Raw genomic sequence first — 11281 nt, forward strand, 5'->3', positions numbered from 1 at the left:
TCTTTCTTTGGGGGTATCCCAAAGGCCAGCAAGGTCATCAGGTCATCATGGTACCATTCGGCTATTGATTTACCAACCATAATGAGAAAAGAATTCCAGGCTCTGTTCTAGGGGCAGTGGTTAGTCATTGCATTGGAACTTGAAATACGTAGGCAAAGTCTCTAAAATATAATAATATAATAAGATATAATTGGCTGGGCAGGAGTCCACTTTTATAGGTTGTCCCTCAACCAGCAGATGGTTAGGGGTAGCATCACCTATCAAATGACAAGACACTTCCTTCTTGTGTGTCTCTAAGAGTTCTCAAAATGAGACAGGTCTCTCATGGAAGACAGGCTTCCTCATACAGCCTGGGAGTCACTTTACACCCTCTTCGTTCCCCGTGACTTTGTTGCCATTGCTTGGCCAGTGCAAGGCCCAATCCCTCGTGCCATTGACAGAGCACTCAGCCGTCCGTGCAGTGGCCTGCCCACTCTTCACAACCATGCCACTCTCTTTGGTGCCTGACCACTTAAGTGTCTTGCTACTTCCCATGGCTTCTGTGGTTCTCCACTACCTGTATCTCTCTCTGGCTTGTAGGAAAATGCCTGTCTCTCCAACATCCAGACTTTCCCAAGATGGGTCATCTTCACTAAGAGGTTCAGGTTCTTGATGGCGTCCTTATTCCATCTTACTGCCCAATGCCTCTGGGAGGTCCCTCAACATGGTGACTCAGGCTACAGATGAGGCAGTTCCTCTAACTCCACCAGCATTTTCCTTTTCGGGGGATGGGGGGACACAAGCCCGCAAGCCTGACCTAGACCCAGAATCCCTGCTCCTTCAACTTCCTGCCCCTTCCACGGAGCCCAGACTCCAAGAAACTGTTCCTTCCTTGAATGTGGGGATGAATGCTGGGGAGGAAACATTTTTTTCTACCCTTCAAAAACTCTTCTGGCTGGTCTACAGATTAAATGGACATGAGAGTAGATCAACAGGAGAAAATCAAATTTAATTTTGTACATACAGGAACCTCATACCCACGAGAGGTTCGAAGACGGGTTCCAAGACAGGTTAAAAATGTGGTATGTATGGCAGCCTGAGCCTGGAACTTCAAAGAGGGGGAGGGTATTTCACAGGGCAGTAAGAAGAGCTGATGGCTGGTAACTAGATGTTTGCCCTGCCATACAGATGGGTCGCTCAAATAAAATTTATCTCTGGTAATAACTCTTACTCTGGGAAAGACTCCAATTTGGATTCTTCTAGGCAGTTAAGGGGAGGGCGAAAGTTTCTCTTGAGCCGGCAGAGTCTTGATTGCTTTCAGCTCCAAATAGTCCACATGCCAAAGTGGCACATTTTGGAGAGCCTTGCCTTGAACCTCTTCATTGTTTAGGGGTCTCTGTTGCCTCCCCTCCCAAGCAGGTTTTCATCAGATACACTCCAAGTTCCTTAGATATGTCTGAACGTGTCCGGACCCACACTGCAACCTTTTCTTTCCTTCCTGGGCCCTCAGCAGGTAAGCTTCTGGCTTGAGAGAACGAATCAGATACTTCTTAGGTGTCCACAAGCATTTTGCATAGTCAAGACATCTCTGTTGCCCTAAATTTACAGAAGGACCTTCAAGGCAGTATTATCTAACTGCACTCAACAGCATAGTCAAAGTGACACAGGGAAATTAAAGGGACCCCATGAAAAAAAAAAGCTGTTTTGTAATTTGCTCTTTTCCCTGCTCATCTGGGACCCACACCCCCGCCCTCCACGTGCCTTAATGTGTGTCCTCCTTGAAAAGGTCCAGGAGTCAATGATTTCTTTGCAGGCTTCCAGCAAGATACATAGTATCTAAGGAGTGGCCGGGTGAGGTGGTCGTGGAAGTTGTCTAAGGCAACTGACTCCAAATACCTTGACACCAAGCCCCCCCACCCCCCCACCCCCGCCGGCTCCCAGGGCATAAGAGACATGGAGGATAGCAGAGCCCTGTCCTTGTTCGACCAGTTCTGCACACACCTACACCAGATCACCGTCCTCAGCAGAAACTCCAGCCCCCCAAGCAAAGATGAGCTTCCTCTTTCCTCTCCTTTCTCACTCTCCCAATGCTCTGTCTCTGCTCTCTCTACATCTTCAATAAACCCCACTCTCACTTTCTGCTGGCTGGCGTTTGAGTTCCATCCTTCATAAAGCCCAGGACCCTCTTGACTGGTCCTGTGGGACCTCTCTGGGTTCTTGGACTGGCTTGCCTGCATGAGAAATAATCAGAAGTACCTCCATTACACACACACACACACACCCCTATTTACATATTTACATGATGCTTGAGGCTGAATAAAATTTAAAAATGGGTGCCTTATTTTATTTCCTTAATAATGTGCCACGAGCATGTCTTCCTTGTCATTAAATATTCATCCAAAAATTCATCTTGTGACACTGTGTGCGTGTTACCATAAGGTATTTTAAGGTATTTTTCTCCCCTTTTGTTGGGCATGTAGGTTGTGCCTTATTTTTGCTCTTACTAGAGCATCATTGATAGTCATACATAAATTATCTCTTTTAATATGTCTGTTTCTCTCCTCCAGATAGATTCCTAGAAATAGAATCCTTAAGCCAAAGGGTATAAACTTTTTCCAGGCACATACTGCCAAATTTTTCCAGGTACCTATGGCCAGATTGCTTTCCACAAGGTTTTCCAAGCTTATACCTTCACCAAGAATGTGGAAGAGTGTATCTTTCTTCACCTTCTTCAGGAACTTCCCCCAAACTGAGCTTTACATGGTTAGTTTCTCATTAATCTTTGCTTATATTTGATAGGAAATATTATTTCTCATTGTTTTCTTACCCATTTATTTCCGTGATAGTGAGGTTAAACTACTTGATTATGTTTATTACCTATTTATGTGTACACCAAGAATCTGTCTTTTGCTGATTTTTCATACTTGGATATTATTGGGGCTTTCTTATTGAACTTCAAGACTATTTTCTATATTAGACTATTTCCTACAGTTCCTTTTGCCTTTTCCATTTTGTTTAAAACAGATTTGGTTCACAGACACTTGAAGATGAATGTAGTAAAATCAATCATTGCCTTCATGACTTCTTCCATTATTTTTATGTTTAGCAGCATTCTCCTTGTAATTTTTCTAAGAATGGTTTTGAGATTGTGGAATAAAACCCAAGGGTATTCCTCTTCATGGGTTTTTGTTTTGTTTGTTTTTGCTGTTAAGCGCAAAAAAAAAAAAAAGTCTTTCCTTCTCCCTAGGATCTCACAAAATAATTTTCTCATGGTTCTTTTAGGGTTTCATGTTTATGATGAACTTTTCTTGAATGAGTTGCAACTAATCATGTTTCATTAAGAAAATGACATTTGTCACAAAACAAACTGAGGGTGGCTGGTGGTGGGGTTATGGACACTGGGGAGGGTGTGTGCTATGGTGAGTGCTGTGAAGTGTGTAAACCTGGCGATTCACAGACCTGTACCCCTGGGCTAATCATACATTATATGTTTATAAAAAATAATAAAATAATCATAAAAGAAAAGAAAATGACATTTGTGACAAATATGTATGTGTTGTGTGATATACATATTTTGTCGCAAAGCCCTTCTTAAATTTGGTCCTAATTCCTTTGTCCCCAATTCCCGGCCCAGAACTCCTAAAACCCTTGGAATTTCCCGAGTGCCAGGAGTACCTTTTATTACTCAGAAAAAACCTTTTGAACACACCTGGATTTATCCTAATGAGGTAATGGGGTAGGACCCCTGGATAGCCTCAGGATGGGCTGGTCATCAGAAAGACCAAGAGGTTAGAGGATGAGAACTTTCACTTCCAGGCATCTGGGTGGCTCAGTTGGTTAAGCGGCAGCCTTTGGCACAGGTCAGGATCCCGGAGTCATGGGATTGAGCCCCGCATGGGGCTCCTTGCTCAGTGAGGAGTCTGCTTCTCCCTCTACCCTGCACTCCTGTCCATGCTCACTCGTGCGTGCGCGCGCTCTCTCTCTCTCTCTGGCTCTCAAAAAAATAAAAAAGCTTTCAGCCCCACCCGCCCACTCCTGGGAAACGGAAGAAGGTGGGGATGCTGCAGAATCAGCTCCATTAAAAACTCCTCACCAGTGAAATCCGCAGGGCTTCCTAGGTGGGTGAACACATGCATCTCTCCACAGACACATGGCACAACCCAGTCCCTCGGGGACAGGAGCTCCTGAGCTCAGGACTTTCAGACGACACCCTACGTTCATCTGTATCATTTACAATATCCTTTCTCATAAAGAGGCAAATGTACATCAACATCTCCTGAGTTCTGTAAACTGCATTAGAAAACTAATCAAGGGGCGCCTGGGTGGCTCAGTGGGTTAAGCCTCTGCCTTCAGCTCAGGTCATGACCTCAGGGTCCTGGGATCGAGCCCCACATGGGGCTCTCTGCTCAGTGGGGAGCCTGCTTCCCCCCCTCTCTCTGCCTGCCTCTCTGCCTACTTGTGATCTCTCTCTGTGTCAAATAAATAAAATCTTAAAAAAAAAAAAGAAAGAAAATGAACCAAGCCTAAAGAAGGGGACCAGGAACCTCCAGTTTAGAGACAGTCACTTTAGGACCACAGTTACAACATGGACTTGTGATTGGCTTGTAGGGAGGGGGCAGTCTTACAGGGCTGAGCCCTTCCCTCGGAGGATCTGGTGCTATCTCTGGGTAGATAGTGTCAGAATCGAATTGGATTGAATCTGTAGGGCACTCCAGCAATGTCCACCGAGGACTGGAGAATTGCTTGGTGGTGTTGGGAGATAAGCCACACTGGAGGTTCCCTCCTACTCGGTACCAGATAACCTCTGCATCCGTCTTCCGCCCTATTTACGCTTCCCGAAGCCTCAAGTCCTTTAAAGAAGCCTGTCCTTCCCCCTACTACAGGGCTTTTCGACCTTGGCACTACCGACATTAGGGGCCACGTAGCTGTTATCAGGCCGTCCTGGGCTTGTAGGATGTTCGCGGCCCCCCTGGCCTCTGCCTACTCATGCCAATAGCAAACCTACCCCACCCCCGCTTGCCTCCCACACCTCATCAAATGGCAAAACCTAAAAAATGTCTCCAGACATTGCCTTATGGAGAAGGAGGTGGTAGCCCCACACCGGGATGCGTTGCCCTCCAGTGGCCGTCCCCCTAAGGACAGGATCCTACTCATCCTCTGAGATTCGGGTCAAGCCTTCCCTCTGCCTGACGTTGTTCCCTGACCTTCCCAGATGAGCAAGATGGGCCACACTCCCACCAACAAGGCATGATCCCTCTCCTTCCTCTCCCTCATGTTCTGTGATCTTGAAGATTGTCTCCCTCCATGGACTGTGAGCACCCCTGAGCACCTGCACCCCCAAGCATGGTGGACAACGAGTGTTTGTAGAATATATGCAAAAACCCTGTCCTATTACAGCCCATTAGGAAACGTCGTCTGTCAGGACATGGGTGACGGGCAATAGAACAGTAGAAGTTTCGACGCCCAACAGGATGGGTACGTTGACCAGCCAACCTCAGGGCCACACAATTAAACCTTCATCTCCATGAAGACACGCTGGGCGGAATCTACAAACAGTGTTCAGCCATCCCGTGCTCACACAGCTCCACCCTACAGCAGGGGATAGCGAGGCTTTCCCTCCACCTTGGGTGACAATAAGAGATTACCAGCTGGTCAGCCAGTGGGGAAAGCATGCCCAGAGAGTAACTCCCTACAGAAATCACTTGTGATAAGAGCACATGCTTTATAAAAATGTTAATGAAGGGATGCTGGGTGGCTCCGTCGTTAAGCATCTGCCTTCGGCTCAGGTTATGATCCCGGGGTCCTGGGATGGAGCCCCGCTTCCGATTCCTGCTCACCTGGAAGCCTGCTTCTCCCTCTGCCTCTGCCCCTCCCCTTGCGTGTGCTCTCTCTCTCTCTCTCTCTGACAAATAAATAAATAAATAAATAAAATCTTTAAAAATAAAAATGTTAATGAAACCTTGTTGCCACAGGCTTGCCTGGGTGGTATTCCACGAAAATAGATGCCATCAAAAAACCACAGAACTCATCAACTCTCCTTCCCGCTGCTGGTGCATGCCGTCGCCTGGGACTTTCACCCCAGATCTGGGCTTCTAGAACGTTAGCATGGATACTTTGCAGGAGGCAGGGGAGGCCTCCCTGACTTACCTGTGTGACGATACTGACATCCTGCCACCCACACTGAATGAACAGCTGTCAGAGTTGCTTTGGGCTGCTACAGCACACTACCATAGACTGGGTGAGTTCTTATTTCTCTCTCAAGGTTCTGGAAGCTGAGAAGTCCCAGATCGAGTTCAGTGTCTGGTGGGGGCTTGCTCCCTGGTGTATAGACAGCTGTCTTCGCTGTGTCCTCAAGCTGTGTCCTCAAAGGACAGAAGGGAACTCTCCCGGACCTCTTTCATCAGGACACCAATCCCTTTCATGGGGGCCCCACCCTTATGACCTAATCACCCCGCAAAGCCCCACCTCCTTGTTCGGACCAATTTTGAAGGGACACAGATAACGCAGACTCTAGCAGTAATCATCACGCCCCAAAACATCCAGCAACGCGTTGTACGTGTTCCTTAAGTTCCAGTAGGATGAGAAACATTTCTTTCTCAAGTCAGTACAAATACCTCCTCCTTTTCGGCCGTTCCTGGAAATCTAAATATGATACAATTTTCTTCTGAGTGCGTAAAAGCCATCTTAGCCTTAGACGGAGAATAAAAAAATAAGAGACAAAAAACAGATATTGACTTTTTTTTCTTCTCTTTCCATTTTCATCTGTGTGGAAATTGTTAATGCAAAACAGGAACAGAAAGCATTCACGCAAGGTCAAAATGTTTAGAGGATAATTCTATTATAATCGTAAATAAACGAGTTAAGTATTCTCTAGTTCAGGCAAGCATTTGGATTTGTAAGACAGTTACCTTTCTATCTTTTGTCTCTCAATCTCTCTTTCTTTCACAGGAGAAGGGTGGAATTTATTTAGAGTTTAAAGATAAACCTATAATTTCAAAAGAAATGCCAGATTTTCAGAGAGTTGTTGGCCAGCTTCACAGTATCCACTCCCACTCTCGAAATATTAGAGACACAGCCATGAAAATGTCTAAAAAGCATTCCTATGGGATTTTAGTGGCACCTGGGTGGCTCATTCGGTTAAGCATCTGACTCTTGGTTTCAACTCAGGTCGTGATCTCAGGGTCGTGAGATCGAGCCCTGCATCGGTCTCTGTGCTCAGCACAAATTTTTAAAGTTACCATTATAAAGAGTAATTGTTAAAAAACAATGCATCAAATTTACTAAGAGATATATTAGCTGCTACTCGTGACCCACCCGAGTACTTTTTACTTGGACAAGGAACACTATACCCAGCTCCTATAAGCACTGGCTGCCCACAGCTGCCCCCTACTGGGACAACCGCCCCCTCTGAGGAGAGCCATCTTTTTTTTTTTTTTCTCCTGAGGAAAGCCATCTTAACTAGGTATGTTTCTCATTGATGACAGCCAAATGATGTTTCTAGTGCTTTGTACGGTAGATTCCATTCACTCACTTATTTTTTTAAAGTAAGCCATGCTACATGTAAATACATGTTTCTAATGTACTTCTCTGTTGTTCCTGTGCGTTGTTATTAAAATGCAGTGAATTGAACCCATAGATATTATTTTTAATGCCATGTGGAAGCTAGACAGTTTTTATTTTACTAATAAGCTGAAACCCGGTGAGATTTAGGACGGTGCTTCAAAAACCAGAACATGTGTCCAAATCACCAAGGAGTCATTAAAATGCAAATTCTGGGGGTGCCTGGGTGGCTCAGTGTGTTAAAGCCTCTGCTTTCGGCTCAAGTCATGATCCCCGGGTCCTGGGATCGAGTCCCACATGGGGCTCTCTGCTCAGCAGGGAGCCTGCTTCCCTTCCTCTCTCTCTGCCCCCCTCTCTGCCTACTTGTGATCTCTGTCAAATAAATAAATAAAATCTTTAAAAAATAGAATAAAATAAAATGCAAATTCTGGTTCAGTGGGTCTGGGGTGGGACCAAAGACTGCACACGTCTAACAGGCTCCCAGTTTGAGGCTGATGGCCCTGGTCTGGGGACTACACTTTGAGAGTCAGGATTGATAATGATCACACCCACACACCCAGTTTGTGGCCTTCCAGCGACAAGGATGCAGGCCTCCTGACTCTTCCTCTGGTTCTCTTTCAACAATACGGCATGGATTTTAATAAGGTAACCATAAAATTTATCATCCAAACCGGGATTTTTTTTTTTTAAATAATCACCAGGCGTAAAGCAGGACGGTCCAAGGCAAAAGGGACTTAATGGTTACCCAGACTTTAGCAGAAGTGGAGATTGCCTTCCAATGAACAAACAATTAAATGTTTATTCCAAACCTATGGGGAAGTGCCATCCAAGAGAAAGTCAATCCGTTTTACAGTTGCCAGAGATGTTCGGAAGGGTAAATAGAAAGAGGGAGGATAAGAGGGATAAATTTAATTTATGTAGTTGTTCAAAAGGCTGTTGATAAGATTCTCCAGTAAACGCTGATAAAGATGAGTCAGCACAGGGGTGGAAGGAATGTTTCCCTGTGATAGGAAACTGACTTAGAGCCCAGAAACAAAGGCTAGGGATAAACAGGCACTTATCTCCTCCCGGGTGGGTGGCCAGCCGCCCCAGCGCAGGGGAGAAAGGACGGACGGGATTGGCTCGATGGAGCCAAGAATGTGCACTTGGCTTTAAAATAAGGAAATGAGTGTATTAAAAAATGCAGTTTCAAGGTGCTGCAGTTTCAAAGTTGGGTGGAGAGGAAGCTAGAATAAACGCCAGATAAGATACCATCTCGAATAGGACTGGACTTTTTTACTCAAAGGGAAACTCACTCTAAGGCAAGTGCTATTAAGAATAAAATGTTCAGCTTGTCAGTCTGGATGAATATTTGGGGCTGAGTGTGAGACCGAGGGGAGCGCTGCAGAAATTGCAGCAGGATCTCGTGTGTTTGTTTTTTTTTTTTTTTTTAAGATTTTATTCATTTATTTGACAGAGAGATCACAAGTAGGCAGAGAGGCAGGCAGAGAGAGGAGGAAGCAGGCTCCCTGCTGAGCAGAGAGCCCGATGCAGGACTCGATCCCAGGACCCCGAGACCATGACCCAAGCCGAAGGCAGAGGCTTAACCCACTGAGCCACCCAGGATCTCAAGGTTTGAATGAGAGGCTCTCAATGCTAGCAGCCAGTCGCCATCGCTTGGGGTGTGGCCTGCCCACCCCCGCCCCCCACTCTCCACTCCGGACCAGGATCTGCTCAATCAAAATCTTTAAGAGCGTGGGCTCAGGCATCCGCGTTTTGGGGAAAGAGATACTCCATCCGAGATTCTGGTGCACAGCCGCGGCTGAATACCAATGAGTTGACTAATAAGAATGATCTAGAAATAAAGGTTAATGTTTGTCAACCAAAGAAAAGGGTTTGCAATCAGTTAATGGAGCATAATAGCATAGTGCATGGTTCTTAATATTCCTTTTTATTCAACATTTTATTGAGAAACAGGAGCCTCTTTGGGTGTAACACACATATGTACAATTTAACAAAGTGAGTAATGAATACCCATGAAATCGCATCAGATCCAGAAATGAGAAAATTGCCCACACCCCAGAGTCCCTTGTGTGCCCCCTCTAAATTCTGTCCCCCCTCCCTACATTCCAGAGGCAACATCAATCCTGGCCTTTTATTTTATTTTGTTTTTTAAAAGATTTTATTTATTCATTTGAGAGAGAGAGCAGAAGCAGGGGGAGGGACAGAGGGAGAGGGAGAAGCAGGCTCCCCACTGAGCGGAGAGACCCACACGGGGCTCAGTTCCAGAACCTGGAGATCATGATCTGAGCCAAAGGCAGATGTTAGCCAACTGAGCCACCCAGGTGCCCCCACAATCCTGGCCTTTGAAATGATCAGCTCAGTGTCATTGTTATGTTACTATAATAAAGTTATTGGTCTTTGCCTGGAAAAAATAAAATAAATAAATGATCATCAATTCAGGGGCACCTGGGTGACTCAGTGGGTTAAGCATCCACCTTTTGGTTTCAGCTCAGGTCATGATCTTAGGGTGGTGAAAAGGAGCCCCTGGCCAGGTTCTGTGCTCAGCAGGAGGTCTGATTGAGGATTCTCTCTCTCCCTCTCCCACTGCCCCTCCTGCTTGTGCTCTCTAAAATAAACAAATAAATCTTAATTTAAAAAAAAAAAGGGGGATATATCCATATTGTTGCTCCGGTCTGGCCCTTTCTGTCCATGAGGCAGAGCAAGGCTCAGAAAACTCCCGGCCCTTAAGCCAAATCCTATCTGCCACCTGTTTTGCAAAGCACTTTCTTTTTGTTTTGTTTTGTTTTTTACTTTTTTTTTTAATACTTTATTTATTTGACAGAGAGAAATCACAACTAGGCAGAGAGGCAGAGAGAGAGAGAGGAGGAAGCAGGCTCCCTGCGGAGCAGAGAGCCCGATGCGGTGCTCCATCCCAGGACCCTGGGATCATGACGGAGCCAAAGCAGAGGCTTTAACCCACTGAGCCACCCAGGCACCCCATGCAAAGCACTTTCTATGAGAGACCCACATCACACTAAACGGTCAGGACATAATAATATTTGAGTTGTGTGTGCCTGCTTATTCTTACATAACACTGTTGTTCTCAAATTTTTTTTTCGTAATGGAAATACTTTTTTCCAAAAAGCCGTTTTTCAAAGCCTCCAGTCGAAAACCAATCATAACGTGCACTGGAGGCGGGGCTGAAGTAGTGGCAGTTTTGTATCCCTCCCAGCCTCCACCTCATCCCCTTGATGTTCCCGTAGAACATCACAGAGCGTCCAAAAGGAAAGACATGGCTGGAGGATCCCAGATCCATTGAATATGAAATTCTGGGACATTTTGTAATGGAAACAGTCCTTGGAAGGATGAGTCTCTCTCTCTCTCTCCCCCTCCCCCTGCCCTCCCTCTGTTTCCAGCTAGTAAATTACTCTGAAATTAATTTGCCCAAAGTCACCAGGCATGGGTGATGCTGAACTCCAAGAAATGTTACTTGATTAGGGGAAAAAATAAGCTCAACCAAAGTAGATACAATTTTGCAAAGTCAGAGAGAAGTCAGAGTGTTAAAAACAGAGCCAAATTATACAGCTTGAGTCGGTGTGAGCCTTCCTTCTCTGGTCAGCTCAATGGTTAAAATCCAGTTCTTCTGGAAATCCTTTTATGTTCTAAGGCTTCCTTTATTCCATAGAAAAGGGCAAAGGTGATTCCAGTTAGAGCCAAAAAACAGCAGTGAGTTTGATGTTTTAACTGCTCCCAGTTCACT

The sequence above is a fragment of the Meles meles genome, chromosome 21, assembly GCF_922984935.1.
Source record: "Meles meles chromosome 21, mMelMel3.1 paternal haplotype, whole genome shotgun sequence".
Lineage (NCBI taxonomy): Eukaryota > Metazoa > Chordata > Mammalia > Carnivora > Mustelidae > Meles > Meles meles.